Genomic DNA, 21,191 nt, shown 5'->3' on the forward strand with positions numbered 1-21,191 from the left:
TTTTGCCCCCCAAAAGAAAAATATTCTGGTGCAAATGAATTCCATCATCACGGAATAGCTCTTTAATGTTAATAGTCTGCAAATCTATAAACAGAATGGATATTTAAAAACTAGTCTGGGGAAACCGGATGTCAGCATTTTGCAAAAGAAAGCCCACTGGTAACTTTTATAATAATTTTTATGCATCCTTATTTAAAGATTTAGAAATTGCTTCCCTCAAAAGGAGTGGTATTTACAAATAAAATTCCAGTCCCTAAAAGGGGATCATGAATTAATCACAGTAGCAGTGTTTTCTGATGGAAGGATTTATGAAAATAAGCACAAGCTGAGGTCACAGCAAAAAGCCAGGGATGGATTTTAGGAAACAATTTTGACTATTGATTTCTCCCAAAATTATCTCTATGCCTTGTCAATCAGAGTGACTTAAGTGAAGGAGTTCACTGTAGTAAAGCATTAAATGCTACAAAAAGAAGCTATTTCAAGAGAGCCTCTAAAAATTATTAGATTTCTGAATATTACTAAAACTCATCCCATAAGAGTTCTGCTGCTGCTGCTGCAGTTGGTTAGTAACACTAGTCAGTAACTGATTTGTATATTCTCTTTCTCTTTTACATATTTGCCAGCTTTTTGCCTTCTATGTATCATTTGAAATATTAAGACAGAGACACCATTGTTAACATTAAGAAAATTAATGAAAAATCAAAGGTATTTTTTTTCTATAATGTCTTCTTTATCATATCTTCATTCTGTAATTAATCTATTTTGCTTCAGAATTTATATTACCAAATAAGCAATATTGATACTATGTATGACCACACCCTAGATTTGAAAAGTCACCCCACTGTAAGCAACAGAACCCATAGATACCCATAGATTTTTAACAGAGCAAAGATTTTACAGGGAACACTGACAGAAAGAGCTTCACCAGCTTATCAACTGTTATAACCTGAGACTTACAGTATAAACTGCACAGTGAAACGAATCTTTTCCATTCCAAAGCCAGAACATGGAATAAAAGTGAGAAAATATTATAGCACAGGTTGGTAGCAAGGTACTGGCACAAAGATTCATTAACAATGTACAATGCAGTCAGAAGATGCATACTAGGAAGACATTTGACGCATTATCTGCAGACTAGTGAGCGCATGTTGTCTGCACAACCATCTTTTAGAATACAAAGTCAGCACTTAATTTTGGCAGAGAGCATGGTGTGTTTCTATGGAAACAAACTCATTACTGTTTTTACGTTTTATGTTTCCTTTTATTCCTGATTAATTTAAACTGAGATGAGTATTGGAGCTATGAAACTGAGAGATCTTAGAATCAGAAGATGTAAAGAAAGAGACTGTTAGATGATCTATTCTACTTCATTGCTCAGCATGTTTAGGCAATTATATAAAATTAACTAGGAATGTTGTTAGAAAAAGTATCAAGAGACTATCTGGCATCACTCTGGTATTTCAAACATAACAACCAGTACCTCAGGGGGAAAAGCCCTAGTGCTTATAGAAAATGATTTGTAATTTCTTACTATTCAGTAAGTCCGCCTATAGGATAGGGTTGTGGCAAATTAAAGATGGCAGACATTATCTAGATGTAGGCGAAATTCTTTTAGTTGCACATTTCAGCAGAGAAGTAAACATAACACTTCTGCATCAGTAGCAATTAGAAACAATAATCCTATTCTCTAATAACTCTGTGGTAATGTAGTTTTGGGTCTACTCTCAATGAGTGCACTTGTAAGTTGTTTAACTTTGAACTAAACATGAAAAGATACTGAAATTGTGCCACATATACATACTGATTTAAAATACAACTTCAACAGCAGATAAAAATCTACCAGGACTTGCCAAAATCACATATAAATACAGTATCCATCTATTAGTTCAGTCAAACTGTTAAGGTACAAATAGCTTCTAATTAATAAGAAAGACAAAAATACAGTGCAGAGCTAAGAAAAATCTTGTTTCTCCTGAAGCATGGATTGTGTGATTGTAATGAAAGAGTCATTAACTGTAGGTTAAAAGAGAAAGAAAAACAAAATACTTGGTGAAGAAGTACTTATTTTGAAAGTCCATGAAAGGGTTTGTGCTCCTGTGATACACTATGCAGTCTCAATAGCTGGTAAAACAAGTGTGTGAGGCAAAAAGTAAGAAATAAAAGGCCATGTCAGGGCTTCAGCTGTGGTCTGCACAGTAGTACTTGCAATCACCAAATCTGTGACTATGCCATATCTTGGCAAATAAACTACTGTATATTTATTTTCAGTATTCTTGAAGTTCTCAACTTCATAATCACATTTCAACACCAAGCACTGCCATTAAGTCCCTACTTCTTTTCAGGCTAGTGCAATACCACTAGTATTCTATACTGTCAGAGATACTCTGAAAGTACATGAGAAGTCTCTAATTCTACCATAGAATAAAAATACCATATAAACATATCTCTACTATCTCCTCAGTTTTATTTACAACAAGTACTAAAAGGAAAACATTCAATCACCAACATTTTCTTCAAAGAGAAGAATCCCTATATACATAGGGAATATTCTGCTAGCACATATTAACTGAACACAAGAATAAACCCCCCTTTCTTCCAGACTCATATACACCAGGTGACACTGAGAATTTAGTCATCCTAACTCTTCTTTTACCCACTTCGTATCCACCTGCTTTCAGAAATAATATTATGTGACTGTGAGCCCAAACCTTATAAGCAGACTCTCAAGATTTTATCTTTAGTTTCTACATAGTCACTTTTTTTTTAATATGCATTTTTATTAGAGTACAAAACAAATCTTTTTCCCAGACAATGTTTCTTTCCCTGTAGCTTTCAAATGTTGCAGGTCTTCTTTTGTGTTTCTATCCCCCACAATTTTCACCTTCTAGTCTCCAGAATGTACTATAACAAACACAGAAGCTTAAAAAGACCTTTTTTTCAGAAGCACTGTGCCTGTATTCAGTGCATCTTTCAGGCATCCTGAAGTGAACAAGAAATGATTGATGCTAGTATTGGAAGGGCAAAATTTCAGGAAGATTAATACAGGAGGCTAGAAATAATCTCCTTTTCTTTATTCTTCAGGAAGAAAGCCTTTTTATTAAAACTTTCCTTCAGATTTGCATAGACCAGTTTGAATAGATTTGCCATTTACACAAAAGCTAAAATATCTGACAAGCTGTGAAATGCCATTTAGGCTGAAAAGGTGATGAGGCATCATTTCACTGCCTCACTGCTGCAGCCTCCAGGCATCCCATTATTATACTGTAACTGCACTTTTTCCAGCTGATTCCTACAGGCATTACAGGAATTTAAGGCAATGGTCAACTTCAGGTTCTTTTCTGCACTGCAGTCATTCAGTCACATAGTTCTAAACCCCAGTGTGTGGCACAGAGACAAAACAACTGTGCAAAACAAGGGCAAAACTATTCCAAAGAAGAATGGAGGTTAGTGGGGACCTGCAGAGCTCATGTACACCAACACTGACAAAACAGACCTAAATCAGGTTGCATAAGGCCCATCCACCTGACTTTTGAACATCTGCAAAGACAAAGATCCCTCAACCTTCCTGGGCACCTGTTGGAGTGTTCAACCATCAGCTTTCATAGTAAAAAACTCTTTTCACAACACTGGAATTTACCATATTCTGATTTGTGTTCTTTGCCTCTTACTACAATGCACTTCCAAAAAGCATCCATCTCCCTGTTGCCTGTATCCTCTGATTACCTTGGTATAAATAGCAGTGAGATCTTTGCAAAAAGGTGTCTCTTTTCCAGGTTGAACAGACCCAGTTTCCTCAGTCCCTCTGTACATGTTCTGTGCTCCAGACCTGACCATCCCAGTGACCTTTCATTGAACTTGCTCCCATATGTCAATAAAAGCCAGACCAGGTGCTGTCTTAACAAAAGTCAAATAAAAGCGAAGGATGGATCAATACCTTGGGCCTGATGGGTACACTATTACAAATCATGCCCCAGATGCAGTTGGTCCCCTGCTGCAAGGGCACACTGCTGATTGATGTTTAACTTCTCCATCATAATCCCCACTGGTTTTCCTGCAAAGCCAGTCAAGCTAAATTCCTGTGGCAGACTTTGTATTATTCAGTTTCAAAAGAGACAGACTCCCCATAAAATACAGGATGGCTATACAAAATAGTTAGAGAAGACATCTAGAATTTGCCAGCTCAGAAAAGCCTTTAACAGGCAATGAATAGAGAATTTTAAGACACTGTAGGGCCATTTCAGGCTCCAGTTCTTCATGAGTTGCCATTTAATGCACAGCATTGCTCTGAGTAACATCATTATTTATACTTAGTACAGAAATCAGCACTGTTTCTACATAGTTTATTTTTTAACAATTGCCTTATAGTGCTTCATATAAACACATACAAACGCACATAAATTTGCTATTCTAATAAGAGAGCAGTTAAAATTAGACCACCGAGATGCAGCATTGAAAGGATTATATTCTTAGCAATATCCAAAAAACAATTTAAGAAATAAAAAAAAAATGCAAAGACAGTTTTTATCAAAATAAAGGTAGCACCATCTAATAAACTATCATTTTTGAGAATGGCTAGTCAGCAAGGCAGTATCCATAGACTAAAAATGTAGTTCCATACAGAGTCAAAAGCAAACAGTATTACTAAAGAGATAATCATACAGAGTTTAAGACATGTAAGTTTAAATGCTCAGAAACAAGAATCTTGTCAAGCTCAAACAGAAACCTCTGATGACAATAAAAGCACACATATCAAAATTCCATCTACCTACTAGTATGACATTAATGTGCTGCTTTGCATCTTAAAAGATTAGAAGGCAGGAATGGACTTCAGTATCTGTCCTCTGGGCAAGAAGGGGTCATGGCCAATTATGTAGGTGAATGCACTTTGCCTCTGGGAAGGAAAATATTGTGCTTGTGAAGTACACTGAATGAGGGCACAGCTGCTTGTCAAGTTGTTCTCTGTTGAAGGGAAGCTGCTGTGGACAGAATACACTATTAGAAAATTAGGATAAGTAAAAACATTTAGTGTACTTACGTTACTGGCCATGTTACCTGTCATTCCTACAGTAAATCAAGCAAATGCGAGTCATGCCATTCCCAGGTACTAACAATGGTATATAAACGTTCAACCAAGTAAGTCAAAACTTGGAATAAACAGCTATTTCAGAATTAGAACTCTATAGGGTATTTTTTTTTTGGTGCGGGCTTCTTTTTCGTTCTTGTTGTTTGGGGTTTTTTTGTTTGAGGATGAGGTCAAGGCACACGTAAGTTTAACATGCACTGTATCACAGAAAGTTTACTTTTCAGTTCTAAAAATCTTGAGGGACTCCATAGTTTACAAAGAAAAGATTATTTCTGAAGCTTTCAGCCAAAAGTCAAAACCTATTTTTCAGCAGAGTTGATGTTAACATTATACCTAACCGGAAAATACTGTCATTTGAACAGACAAAAGTGATAAGGCAGAACAGAAAATGTATTATATTCTTTAAGACATACTAAAATGTATTAAAAAATTCTACAGTCTAAAATCAATCAGTTGTAGTATCTCAGAAATAGAAAGCTATTTCTAAATGTTTCCTTCATTTCTAAGTCCTGTACTAACATCACTAAGTAAATAGTCAGAAGAACCAGATGCAGAAGAGGGTGAGTCTTGCCTTAGAGTATTTAGCCATCATAAAAATTCCACAAATCATTTTTCTCTCTAGACTGAAACGTATTGGTTGTTAATATACTTACTGGTTAAAATTATTATTGGCAAAAAATGCAGAAGCATTATATTTAAAATGGTTTTCCCCCTCCATCTTTAATTTGTTTTCCTCTTACCTTCCTCCCGAGATTTAAAAAAAAAATAAAAGAACAGTATGATGTCATTACTGCAGACATGTAAGCAAATGACCTTTTGGTTAAGAAAGTATCACATAGTATCATCCTTCTTGCATAAACCCAAAGTATGTGGAGGTAAGCATAGTTGCAAGTGTTCCAAGTTTGCTATGGAAACAACATTCTTATTTCAAAATATTACAACTGCTCACTGTGGACTATTGGCATGAAAGCTCCCAATCCAAGCTCATTGACAGCTTGTGGAGTGGACAGATGAGGCATGGAAAATGTTTTAAATTAGTTCATTTATCTTGCTCAGACATGGGAAAAGAAGGAGAATTTTTCATGTTTGTAGAAAAAAAAGCAGTGAGAAAAAGAGAGAGAGAAGTGGGGAAGAGGGGAAGGGGGAAAAGGCAGGGGTGAAGTTGACTAAAAAGTTGGAGGAAGGAAGGAAAAACGGTAGAAGGGGGATAAAAGTAGGATAAAGGAGTGATGGGAAAGAGAGCAAAGGTGGAACAGGAGAAAAAGGGGAAAGAAAGCACCTTTTTATACAAATTATTACCAGTTAAGCTACATTTCATACATAACGTATTTTTTGTTCATTAGAAAATATACACCCCAACACTAGCCAAGCTAGCACATGTTCTTAACCAGTTTTGATTTTATCTCCACAGTTTTCTGAGAATGAACACTGGGTTTTATTACTGCATCAAACACATCGAGATTTAAATGGTTTTGTCCTAAGGACTCCGATTGTCCATACACATCCAAGATGAAGAATACAATAGATTAAATATTTAGTTAATACAGTGTCTTATTGCCATGGATGCTATTGGAGCCCAAGACATGATAAGGGGAATGGCTTAAAGGACAGACTAATGTTCCAATGCCTCCTAAGAATATGATTCTGACAAGTTCAGACAAAGATGGGTTTCCTCCTCCTGTTACGAGCTTGGATCACTCTATGGTTACACCTAGAAAGGCAGCCTAGTACTGTATGAAACCACTAGGAGAACCAAAAATACCTGATGCATACATGTCAAACTTCAGTGAGAAGCTCACAGGGAATTTTGCAACAAATAATGAAGTGCTTGGAAATTTATGTAAGAACATAGACTTTTGTGTATCAGAATAATGAACAAACATTACAAAGGTCTGCAATTACTGACTGTTTCAGCGGTATCAGTTCTAATTCCTTATGTAAAGAAGCTTTGAAACCTCTTTGAATTTGAATGTACCGTATCATTCTAAAAGTAAATAGAACAGTGAAACATGCAGTTCAAAGAGAACCTGAAGAAAAAGGAACGTGTGTCTTGGTTATTTCCAACAGGGACACCACCTATGGATAACATTTGGTTATATTTGTACTGCTACTTCATGTACACAACTTCATGTAGAAATATGTATGTCTAATGTTTATATTTGTAATTTATTCCGCATGTCTTCTCCTTTAACTAGCTTTTCAGACACAGTGATTAGGCTTGAAGGAAGTTAGATTTTCCTCGTATCTTTCTCTTCAATGTTTTTCATTTTCTAATTTCCAGCTCTGGGAAATACTCCATATCCTTGATGGACATGGAATTGATTTGTTTAGTGTGAGTATTTGGCAATGACTGTTATTGAAGGGCAAGCTGGTCTCTCTTCCACTGTGATGTCCAGTCCAATAAAACTGCATTAGAAAAAGAAAATTTTTATAAGCTAATTACCTGTTCAGTGTGTTTACTGTCTCATCTATTTGGTCTAACTGGATCCATTTAGCATGCAAATGATTTTGTTCAATTTTGAAATACCCTTTTTAGCATCTTTGGCATCTGGCTGCACACTTTTCTTTCCCAAAAAGCATAATCTATTTACCACTGCAAACAGAACTTCATTAAATCAATAAGTACTAGCCTGACCCACTGGCCCAGTTGTCTAGTTTTGAGAGCTTCTTTCCTTCTGCTTTTGTATCACAAAAATTTTCATGAATGCAGGACTCATTCACAGGAAAACAAACTCCTAAGTACAGATCTAATTTTAAAGGTAATTTTTAAAAAATCCCTACCAAAGGCTATCAGCAACAATATGTAGAAAAGTATGAAAGCCCAGTATTTTAAAAATCACAGAACAGGAAGAACATCCAGCATATAGCCTGACTTTTGACACCAATTTTCTAAACTTCTTTTTGACTAGTTAAGACTTCTGGAAGATAATATTTCTCTCCACACAGTGCAACCAACTTCTTTGTTAATGGACCACTAAAAGATGCTTCATTGTGTCTTAACAGCATAATACATTACAGAAGTCAGGTGAAGAAAGGAATTACACCTCTCAGTCTGAAGACATGTCATATAAAAAGCCATAGCTGATATTTCCAGAAAGAAATATAACAACAATCTGCAGACATAGCACTGCCAAGTAATTGGTGAATTTTTGAAAACTTGTCTATCATCAATCAGAAAAGATTTTTTATCACTTGCCCAGAATTCAGCTGAACCCTTTAATAAACTAGAGTCTGACTGAAACAACCAACACTGATTTTAACATGCCATTCATATGTCTAAGCAACTTGATACATTTTTAGAGCAGACATGTAAAATATTTCAAAGCACAATGTACTTGTTTCAGCTCCTAAATAATGCAAAATTGACATAGTATACTATGCTTGGTCCCTAAAAACATTTTAAATGTTTATTCAGGAACTGCAGAGAAGTTTTCACCCCATACACTGTCCATTTGCTACACACAACCTAGTGACTCAGGACCAGAGAAAAAAGACATGGTTATTTGGATCCCTGAAGTATCACAGTACAGAACAGCTAATACAGGGATATGGAGGCACCTGTGATATCCAAACTTTATGTGTAACTGTGAATCATTAATATACTTATTTCTGCCAGTCTGTGCAACATTAAGACTAATAAACCCCTGTGACTCCTGTGGTGGGGGCACACACAGTATAAATCTTCATATAGACTGTACTTGGAACAGTGCACCCTTAGAACAGTGTCTGAGAAGACCCTTAGGACTCCTTTCTGAGAGAGCTCACCGTAGCCTGAGATCACACAGCAGACAACACCAAGAATCTGTATACCACAGAAAAGACAAAGATCAGTCAAGTCTGTAGATGACAAAACTGGTATTTCCCCACTCCATGCTAAAGGGGTTAACATAAATCTCTGTAACAATAATTCACCTTTCTTTTTTAACTTCATCTAAAAATAGAAGCTTCAACAGTAAGGAGGTCACATTTGTTAATCATGCTTTTTAGAAGTTGGGTTTAAACTTTTTACAGAACTATTTCTAGAAGAACAAAGGAAAGCTGAAAAAGGAAAAGGACACAGAATCTTTGTTACATTTAGGATTCAAAGTCTATGTTTTATTGCTTTCACTGCTTCACTCTGAAATACTGGGGGGGGGTTGGGTTTTTTCTCTCATTTTATCTCATTACTTTGACTCATATTTTTAATTTATGATTAACAGCCATTTTTTAAGCTTTGAGGAAGTTTGTCCAGAGAAACATAGAAGTTAGCAGAAGATCACGCTAAGTTCTCAGAGATATTTATCACTAAGTCAGAAAAAGGCGAAGAACATAATCAATTAAAAAACTTAAGTAAAGCTGCTTTATCCTAATGTGAGATATCAAAAAAATTTTATTGTATTTATCACCATTCATTCTTTAAGACAGCAATCCTATGTTTCTTTATGCAAATGTTCAATAAAAGTGGAAACTCTTGTCAATTTCCTCTATATCCTTTTGCCCTGGAGAGACTGGATATAAAGACTTTTGTGATCTAGAGCTGAAAATGAATGACTATTAAGTAGAGACAAGTTTAGTTATCAGAAATCAGGCAAACATATGTTCTGAACAAAATCACTGAAGTTTTGTTTTTTGTTCTAGAAAGTGCATTCTGAGATCCTGGTGATAAGTTCCACAAAACCAGTTGAAGCTTCTTGGAAATCTTCACTACCATGACTAGCATTTCCAGTGCCAGAAAGCATGACTCTATATGAACTACTGTGCTACTCTAGGCAATTTTGAGCCTAGTCTGCATCAGTTTGATTAGTTTTGTTTTATTGCACTGAGATGGACAGGAGAAATGGTGCACTTTCATGTCTACTTATATATATATTTACAACAGTACACTCTGCACACTGAACTAAGAGTTTAAAAAGTGGTTTGCAAATGAGTTCCAGACACTTCTTAGCTTCTTTCATTTTGTTTGACATACTTCTGAAAGAGCACATTCAAAGTCATGATTCCCTGTACCATTTCCAGAGTTGTTTCTTAGCTAATTTTTATCTGTCACTTAACTGTTTTCACTACTTGAGGTCATCTCAACCTGAACCTGTTTCACTCTATAAGCACAGCCATAAGACCTTTTAAACTTGAGAAGATCTCTGCTTTTACTGAAGTTCCTCTTTCCACATTACTTCTCTATCAATTATCAACAGCAATGAGAAAAAAAATAATAATAATCTTCTTTTGATTTAATGACCTCTGTAATTTATCAGAGACACAAAAACCTCAAAAGTATCAGTTGAACAAAAAGTGAAGACCTAAGTAAATCTTCTAAGAACTTTTAAACTCAAAATAGATGACATTTTTCAATGGTACATGACCTTATTCTGAATAAGCAATCTTGTCCTCTCAATTGTCAATAAAAATAAAATAAATATGACTGCATATGTGCAACAGTCTTTTATCTACTCTTTATGTACAAATTAACAGTTTGAGTGGCCTATTTGTCTTCAGCCAGGTTTTTCACAATTGACCTTCTTTTCTTTCCTTCAATACCCGAGGCCCCCAAAAGATGGTAGAATACATAAGAAGATGTATGAAAATATAATGTATTGAAGCTCTATACTCAGTGACTACCAAGACTACTGAAGTAGTAAATATCTAATCAAGTTCTCTCACTTAAATTGATATATCATACAGTAACCAAAAGCAAGCAATAAATACCTAGCTAGTTCAAGAAACGGTCAATAATTTAAAATTATTGGAGGTGGGGAGAGGTATGTATGTTCTATGTTTACGCAAAGTTCAGTATAATTTAATACAGTCTGCTCTCAGTGTTTAAGTAATTTCTATGTATGGTCAAGATTGTTCATAATTCTAATAGTCTTTCTATGACCTGTGGATTTTACAGTATTAACTACCAAAAAACAAAGACAGAGATTCAAAAAGTGTAATAATGTGGTTATTGTGGTTCCCATTAGTGAAAACACGACAGCATGTATTTCAGTGCTCTCACTAAAGCCATTTAAATTTCAGAACTGTAGAAATATCAAGTTTAGAATGAATATGATTCATCTTGCATTGGCTGGGCATTATTTCTGTTCCTTCTGCTTGCTGGAGACAAATTATACAGCTTGTCCATGATTAGGTACAATTTCTCCACATTAATTTTTGCTGATTTTTCAATTCAGCAAACATGAGAAAAAACTAAGATGTAGCAAATACATCCAGTAAAACTGCATATAACTTTTACAGCAGGAATTAAGACAGAATAATTTCTCACTGAAAAAACAAACAAACAAATACCAGAAGTAATGAGCACTATAGAATTTAAATACTTTTGGGGGGTTTTATTCTCTTATTTTTCCAAGCTGCATGGGGAAGGAAATGCATGGAATTGCATACTACTAAGTTATCACTCATTATGAAATGATAATTAAAACTCTTCATACTTAGTTTAGCACTCACAGACATTTATTGCAATGGAATCAGACTGCTCACTTGGTAAGAGAAGAGGATTTGTTCAAGAAAAGACATGTTTTACTAAATATTTTGGAAGATACAGCAGGCAGAAGAGAGGTTCCTAAATGCAACTTGGAAAGTTCTTAGGTGCTAACTGATTGAACTCCAAGCAAAGAAAGCAGCACATGTATCCTGTCAACAACAAGCAACGAAGCAGCAGCTGCCTTTTAGCAGTGAGGCAAGTGTTAGAGCAGGCATGTGAACTGTGATTCTTGAAACATGACATTGTGAATGTGCATTGCCTCATGACTTTTCCAATGTGAGTTTTTCAATAAATTAACACATCTGAAACCTGACCCAGGACACTTGAGTTTAGCATGACAGAAAGATCTTCATCAGGGCAGACTGCTGACCACAACATAGATTCATTCAATCACACAATTTCATGAGGTCTCTTCTGCTCACACTGACATTGCCCTAGCACTTATTATTAATGTGTAAGGCAAAATAATCAGGCCTTCATGTAATAAGCATGTACAACCTGAAACACTTGATTTTTCCACAGCGCATGCTTTAAACCACATACCAGATAAATTAATTTTTTTTTAAAAATCCACACAGAAAGCTTGTTTGAAGTGTGGAACTTCAACAAGAGCACCATAATTACTATTTTCAAGCACTTGTCAATATGCAGAAACATAATAACTGATGATTAATATGACAAGTATGGCAAAGAATAACTGACCTGTGCTTAAAGCTAGGACGAAGTGAAAGATACTGAAAGATAAGATCAAAACTACCAGATAAAAATGGATAACTATGACACGTTCCTTACAGGTGCTTATTACCAGGAGTACAGACCCCAGAGGTCTTCAGGAACACCTCTAAGGCAAAAACTCAGTTTTCACATCCCTCCAGAGCCAAGCATTGAAATAAAAAGAATCTCTAAGTTTTAAAGAGTAACTCTAGAGAATTTAGTCACCTAGTCATATTGCCCAAAGTTTGTTAATTAGAGAATCTGAAAATGCACACTCACCTACTTTCAACCTATCTGTTTTAATCTGCAATATTTCCATATTCCCTGCAAGTCTAATGCAAGACCCCAGGTGTCCATCTTTAACGCAGTGAGCCAGTGCATCTGCTCAAATGCATAATGCTGTTTTCCACCACAGTGAATTTCCAGCAAAACATCTTTTCATGAAAACAGAATGCTTTGAAAAAATATTGAAATAAAAGCAACATGCTGCTTTTGCTTTGGCAGAGCTGAGAATATTTTAAGTATCTATTGTATTTTCATGTCTTTTGATATGCTGCCTTCATTAATGAATAAAAATGTCATACTTTTTCTGCCCACACATTCAATTTTTTTCCCAGAAAAATATTTTCAAACTTAGACTCATGTGTCCCTGTAAATCTCCCCTGAAAATCAAAAAGGAGAATTTAGAAGTCCCTACATTTGATAAATCCATCTGTTTTTCTTGATATGAATTCTGTACATTTTCTATTCCACAGAGAGCAACTGATGGATTTCACTGATTGATAGACATAGCTTACTCAGAATGCAGTAAGACATAAATGTATTAATATAAACTTTTTTTACAAGGATGATACAGCTGTTTCCAGGAGAAAATGCACATAACAACTCACCCTAAATCCTGTTTTTCCAGTTATTTAGTACATAGGCCTAAACAGAGGATGTTACAAGTCCTCTTATAGTCTGTGCTTATGCAGGTCCTTATAAAACAAAGGAGTAAGAGAGACATCACAAGTCCAATTTTGTTGCAAATTGTAAGTAGCTGCAAAACACACTTGGACATTGAGTTTGGAAGTATACACCTTTTTCAGGTTTAGACACAACCTGTGACAATTCAAGGCTCCTTTTTGTTATAGCAGTTTAAACACAAGTTTTCACAATAATCAGAATTATTTTTAGAATATAAAACAAAATCCAAGAATTATCTTTTGAACTTGTCAACAATTTTAAAAAGCAGGTTACAGATAACTCTGTAAAAAGACTTTAAATATTTATTAACAGCTGAGAAAACAGGTCAGGCCTGCACTATTTTATCTTTTGACAACCTCCTTCTTGACAATATTTTCTGTAGCATGTGGCATATTGCTTTTGAAAATTAAAATGGCTGTTGCAGGTTGAACCATGCTCTTTTTTGCACATCCAAGAACAGGAAAAAATTTCACAACAGCCAAGAAAGTGAATATAATTGTCCCAAAAGATGTTTATTACTTTGTGAAATCTTTCCATTCATTGAAAGAAATGAAGCTTGTGCTGTGTTTTACTACAACTACATAAACATGTTGTAAGTTCTGTTACTGTTAGCTGGGCAGTAGCTATCTGGGACATACCTTACAGGGACATGCATATTTCTAGTCTTTTTCTAGAATAATTGCTTTCTCTTTAGTGTGTTCAGAAGTACATCCCAACTGCTAATTATGGAGTAAGACTGATACTGTTCCTCAGCCCAGAAAAAAGTACAATTCCCCCATACTCCTTTTAGGAAGATATTGTCGGGGTTTAACCCTGGCTGGCAACTTAGCACAAAGCAGCCACTCGCTGACTCCTCTCTACTCCCCAGTGGGACTGGGGAGAAGAATCAGAAAAAAAGGCAAAACACATGGGGTTCAGATAAGAACATTTAACAATTGAAACAAAGTAAAATATAATGATACTAATAATACTAATGAGGATAATAACAACAATAATAACAATGGTAATGAAAAGGAGAGAGAGAGCGAGCGAGAGAAATACAAAACCAAAGATAAACAAGTGATGCACAAGACAGTTTCTTACCACCCACTGACTGATGCCAAACTGCGAGCAGCCCCAGTTCCAGGTAACTCTCCCAGTTTATATACTGAGCATGACATACAGTATTAATAGCCCTTTAGCCAGTTCAGGTCACCTGCCCTGGCCATGCTCCCTCACAGCTTCTTGTGTACTTCCTCAACTGCTATGGGACACAAAAAAGTCCTATCGATATTATGTTCATACTAAATCCAAAACACAGCACTGCTTTGGCTACTAGAAAGAAAATGAACTCTGTTCCAGCTGAAATCAGGACAGATATAAAACAATGAAAGAACACAGATTTATTTGTGAAGAACACTACATGCAATGATTTTCAACTAAAGCAATTAACACCTACAGAAAACTTTCAGTTGTGCTTTGCAAAGATAAATGTCTTAACAATCAATGGCAACCAACAAGTTCACCCACATACCTAATAGCTACATAATCATACAGGTACAATGAAAGAGATGTGTCAATTCAAGGACCAGTAGTTGAAAGAGGAAGGCTTTTATCTTTTCACAATTTCTCAGTTAATCAGTAAGGAGAAAGTATTAAATTACTTCTACCTGTTGATTTGCTGTAGCACGTAGCTTGGCAAGGCAAAACGAGGGAAGGACCTGGCTAAGGTAGGGAATCATTGTCCTACTCCTCCTTGAGAGAGTGAGTTTCTAAGTTACATTTGAGGGCAGCACACACTTCAGCACTGCTACAGTTAGTACATTTCCTCCCTCCAACAGCAGGCACACAGTAGACCAAGGTAACACTTACCTCAGGTTTACCACCTGAGGAGGAAAGGACTAAGAAACTACACCTCTCCATGGCTGGGTAAGAGTTACAGGGTAGATAATTGTAAAGCTGTTTGTTTCAGTTACTGCTGAGGTCTTATTTCCCACCCTATGACAAGCCATTCGATCACAACTCCCTTCCTGATTCCCCTCTTTCTCTTTTTCTTCCCTTCAAAATATTAGATACACCTACCGTAAGTTACATCTTTCAAGATGCATTAAGTATTTGACACAACATAAGATGATACTGACATAAAAGATCTCTGTTATAATGCAAATTACCCCCCTATTTGAATGTACTACAGTTTGAGGAGCAAGGTTATTCAAGATTGGCTCTGCATTGATTTAAAGTGCTACTGATTTGTAACATGAATTTCAGGAAAGCAGACTTTTGTACCACTGTGCCCCCCATAACTGAAGTTTATTTTTTATGTTTGGATGGTGAGATAGCAGCAAAGCTGTTCCTAAGAATTGGTGCAATAGGCTAAAACAGAATATTTTTTCTGCTTTATCATTATGAAATGTATGAAATTTGTTTAAATTATATAAAAGACAATTCTTAGAGAAATCAAATAGCATTTTCTCACAGTGCTACCTTTAAAAACACTATCTTAATTCTATTCTAAAATCATGGTATTGTAGCACCTCATAGGATGTGAAATACATGTGCCTTAAGAGATCTCAGATTTAATAATAGGATAGTTTTTATTACTAGTGATTGCTAGTGATTTTGACTCATGCCTAAGTTCCTAATTAGCACACTCTAACAGAACTAGAAGATAGAAATATTTTCAATAATACTGTGATAAAGAACAAATGCAAAATATAGCCATTAATATTTATAATATTTTTTTAAAGGATTGGATACATTCCATGACTGGAAAAAACAATCTACCTTTTTATTTTCTTATCACAAATATGAAATTCAAAAGCTTCTTAAAATAAAGGAAGAATTTCACTATCGATTTTTTGGAAAAAATCTCAGCAGCAACTGTAAGGAATAACAGCACAGTAAAAATTGAGTAAGCATGTGAATGGAATATAAACCGTATGTAAAGAGGTTCATGATCTTTGAAGTGCTAAACGCTACTGTTTCAAAGATCAGGGCTCCTAAAGGTTTTAGATAGTACATTTTTACTATCTGCATAAATAAAGAAATAGCGACTGGGCAACTGAAAAAAACCCCAAAATATAACAACTTGAAGACAAAAAGCTGCCATGGATAAAATACATATTATATCCATATGATGCTATCGAAAATCATGAAAAAGACATTTTGAAATGGAGTAACCGAACTTCAATATCGAAAGCATTCATCTTTAAAAAGCTATAAAAACATGGACAGGCAACTTTCAGATGTTAGGATTACGCTATATACTCAGGAACCAACTAACAACTTGTACATTCCATGATTCAGCTATGAGTGTCAGCATTATGGGACACGAGTCATGGTAACTTGGTTCTGCAAGACTTCTGGCTCTGTGGCATCAGGTTTTCTGCTGCCCTTGTGTCATTTTGGCTGAAGTACTTATTTGCATTATAATACCAACAGTATAAGAAATTTATAGACATTTAAATGAGCAACTTTTCCATTATGTCTTTCCCCCAGGACATAGCAATGAAGCCTTTCTTAGAGAACATCCAAAGTTTATTCTTCAATATATAGAATTTTTAATGATAGTGCTCATCCAGGCTTTTACATTTTATAGAGGAAATATGATTGTGGCAAAGGTCTTTTAGCATCTTTTTCATATCAACATAGCTTTTTAGTATTTTCTGCTTCCAGGGTGGCATGTCTGGTATGCTCATCATGAAGATGCCTGAAAGCTAAGAAATGGATGTCTCTTGAGGTCAAAATTTAAAAAGGTTATTCCTAGCTGATGTGAATCAAATTGTTAGTATAAAAAATACTCTTTCCAAATAACTTTTAAAGACAATTTTACAACACATACGTTGTGTAGCATTTTGAAGGTAAATGCTCTGTGATAATGGCAGTGTTTTCAGTAACACCAGTATGGATATATGTTCTGTGTTTTACTCATGGTATGTTTTCTCTTTCTTATTTGGAACTATTTTTTCCTGTTACTTTTCCTTCTATTTTGTTGGGTTACTTTACAAATATACAATTAACAATTATATAAAACTGACAAGACTGTACAAATAATGAAATTCCATGGACTACACTGCAGTAACTGAGTGTGAAACTCTGTTCTGTGACCATTACTAAAATGCAGGTGCATTGCAGGAAATGTAGTTTGCTTCAAGTTGAATGTTTCATTTGACAAATAGAATGGTCAGCAAATCTTATTTTCTTACTAAGTCAAAAATATATTATAGAATCAGAGAATATTCTGAGTTGGAAGGGACCCTTGAGGATCATTCAGTCCAACTCCTGGCCCTGTGCAGGATACCCTAAGAATCACAGCATGTGCCTGAGAGGCATGAGCCTCTGTCAGGCTGGTGCTGTGACCTCTTCTCTGGGGAGCCTGTTCCAGTGCCCAACCACCCACTGGGTGAAGAACCTTTTCCTGATACCCAACCTAAACCTCCCCAGTTTGATGCCTTGGGTCCTGTCACTGGTTACTAGATATATTTTTCTAAAAATAAATAATGTTCTGCAAATCCATCATCTGAGTTTCAAGTAAGTCAGAAGTCAGCAGCCTCAGTTTACAGAAAGCAATTAAGCTTTTTGTCCTCATCTGCTAATTGAAGCTGCATGGCATGATAATTCTCTTGGGAAATTATGAAATCTTAAGTACAAAAATTATCTACAGTTATAGGTTTCCCTCATAATTCAGTAAGATAGGTTGCACAAATTCTTGAAGCTTAAAAATTCTTCTGCATAATCTCTGCAGATTGCAGATTCAATTCCATTGCAAAAACAAGAAAGTATAGGGATGTTCAAATTCAGGATTTCACACAACAGAAGAAAAAAAATCCAGATAATTTAGCATTAGGATGCAGATTATTTAAAAAATAGAAAATAGATTTAGAAGCATTCTGTAACAACTCTTGTAAAGCTTTATTACACATCTCATTCTATTTCCTGGCTGGCTGTGAAGGACTGCCAGGTTTTCATTTGGATTCCAGCTGTATCCGGTGTTGATTTACATCATTAAGCATAGTTTTGTCTTCTAGACAAAAGGCATGCAATTCTTAAGAATTATTCTCTTAATTCCCAGCAAATGCAACACAGCTATTATTCAACCAAATTATACTTATTGTCATGGAGGTTTTGAAGACATCTTAGAGCTGCACAGAACTCAAACACACAGAACTGCATACCTCTCCAGTGACAGTCTCTACCATAATTGTCTTTTACATATCTGAAGAGATATTTTGTCAGAGTAATAACCGGAATGTGACTGCTGCCTCACAGTTTACTTCACTGTGTATATCAGTTTCAAAGTACAGTACTTTTTGGATTTGCTTAAGCACTAAGAAGCTTTGAATAGACCCTGTCCTCAGCGGGTCAGGTGATTGTAGCGAAGCAGCAACAGGCAACAGGAACTGAACTGTAGAGCAGTCTAGTCAGGGCTGAACAGAGATCAACTTTTGTGTGATTCTTCTTCAGACTAGGTTGATCTCTGTTTTCTTCATTGATTTTTTTCCTAAATGTTTTACATTTAAATGTTACACATAGAAGGTTCTCCCTTTTTTACCAATGAGTTTTAAGGATTGCAAGAATTTTATGAATCTGGGAAGACTTTACTGTGCAAAATTGAAATTGCTGAAAACAGGAATCTCCGTTTATTAGAATAATGATAATTTATACATAGATGGATATATATAAATCACTAATTGAATTATATTAGCAGATTATTTTTTGCTTTCTATTCAGTTTCAAGACACAAATAGCATAATTATACCAGCTTTCAAGAGAGTGAGAGAAATGTAAGGAAAAAAAAGAAAGTTTATTTTCTGGTAAGTTTTAGTCATTTTATTATCATTTCTAAACCAAAAACCCAGTATTGAATTAAACAAAATGTAGTGCCTATGTGTCACCTAAGGTACAATTTTCCATCCTTGTTTTTTTTCCTTTTAAGTCATTGACTTGAGATATTTCATTTATAATATAAACCTAACTAACTTCTTAGAATACTATTAAATGCTCATTTTTAATTTCATTCTGCATGTACAGATGATTACCTCCTATAATTCTACTCCTGCTCTAAAGAAGCAATGCCCCCTATGTCCTTCAGTCCCAAATAAGCACGAATACAGGTCCTTAGAGCACAAAAATTTTCATAGATTCTTCAGAAAAGCTAGAGAAATTAGTAATTCCAAAAATTTTATATTTGCTTTTAGTAAGGAGGAGGTTCTCCAGAAAAGATTTCACAAAATGCAGATTTCCAAAAAGATTTCACTTTTGCCCCACTGTACCTAATAGACTACCAATGCAGCTTTTGAGATGAGATACAACTGCCAATGTGTTATGCATTGATTTAAAAGAAAAAAAAAATCAGACTCACTGTATTTTGAACACTTAGAGGTTTTGTCATTAAATATGGGTCAAAAATCACTAAACACATCAACAAGTGACACTCATTAAAACAAATCACACAAAATGGCACTTATAGATAACACGATGTGACAGTACTACTGCTTTCATAAATAAAGAATGAAAATTAAACTTTCACAGTAAAATATTTCAGTAGGCTAGATAGCAAAGTTTGACATGGTTAATTCATCACTGAAGGAATCAAAGCTCAGTCTGCTGTAGTAAGGAAGTTCATTATTTCATTAAAATTGCACTGTAGCTAGGACTCCAACATTCCTTTTATTAAAAATAATCATCAAGAAGTTGAACGGTAATTGTTAACCTCCTACACTAGAATTTGTTCTCCCATATAAATGAAGACTGAAAAGAAAAAAGCAGTCATGGTCAATAAAACTGCATTGGTCTCACTGTGTACAGAAAGCAGAAGGATAGATTCAAAGAGTAGTTTCCAATTTGTTCAGTAATCCAGAGCAGCAAAAGTGCTCTAAAAAGTACTAATCAACCTATTGCAATCACAACTAAAACTACAGGAAGGGTCAGTTTTAATGTTCTGGATCAATTCTCTTTTGATTGCCTTTGGACTGTGCTTTATGACTTCATTGCCACACAGAAGAGCAGTAACAGGTAATAGCCCAAAGGCTGTACCAGGCTAGAAAGTTTCCTAGTGATGTCCTTAACCCAGACCCAAGAAAGGCAGCTAATTTTGCAAAGAGGAAGGCTGATCCAGCACAGGGGACTTTCTGTTACCCTCAGAAGAGAGCCACCTACAACCATAACCTGTCTTTTCTTCCTCATGAAGATGGTCTTGATATGAGGTAGGCCTTTCTGACCTTGGAAACACCACTGCTTTAAACAGACCATCATTACCTCATCAACTGACTGAGTTTCCACAGCCAGAGACTCATACCAAGGGACCATGGCATCTAAAAAGGCAAAGTGGGCAAGAAGGAGGTTTGCCTGTCACCCCAACCATACGCTTGCCTCCATTAACTCTTTTTAAGTTACTGCCTTCTGTCTGGTAGTGGGAAGATACAGGATCCCCTTAATCTTGTAGTTTGTTTCTGGTAGCTTTTCCTGTTTCTGTCTCAGACTCCCTAATGGTCCTTAACCTTTTTACATCCTCCCGAAGCTCTGACACCAGACTGAGCAGATACGTGCTTGGTCACACCTCACACCACAGCTGTCGCTTCTGCCAGCCGCTTACTGGGCACAGGCCCTGCAATGCTCCAAGGAAAATACTGAAAAACAAAGTTCAGCAAGAAGGAGTGCATGCATTTACTATAGTTCACCAGGGACAAACTTAGGAACCAGAACACCAAAGTAGCTGGGTGTACCACTCCAAGAGAGACATACAACAAAAGATGGCATGACATGGAAGTGTAGACACACTCTGTTGATAACAATGCAGCTTATGAGATCTCCTAAGACAAAGGAATGACTCAAAATGATGACTCAAAGCTGAACTTTGCTTCATTAACTCTACACAAACTCTTTGCTGCAGGCTGTCTTGAGAAGGAGAAGGAAGCAAATGAGGCCTCCTACAGGCACCATGAAGCAGCCTCAACATCACAGGCCCTGGTTCTTTTGGGGGACTTA

At 35.8% G+C, this 21,191-nt stretch overlaps 1 protein-coding gene across 1 annotated transcript in view; it reads right to left on the bottom strand.

Moving 5' to 3' along the window:
• KDM4C (lysine demethylase 4C) overlaps positions 1 to 21,191 on the bottom strand; it is a 251,839-nt gene that overhangs the window by 41,361 nt on the left and 189,287 nt on the right. The gene's annotated exons all lie outside the window — the stretch shown is intronic.

The sequence above is a fragment of the Corvus cornix genome, chromosome Z (genome assembly GCF_000738735.6).
Source record: "Corvus cornix cornix isolate S_Up_H32 chromosome Z, ASM73873v5, whole genome shotgun sequence".
Lineage (NCBI taxonomy): Eukaryota > Metazoa > Chordata > Aves > Passeriformes > Corvidae > Corvus > Corvus cornix.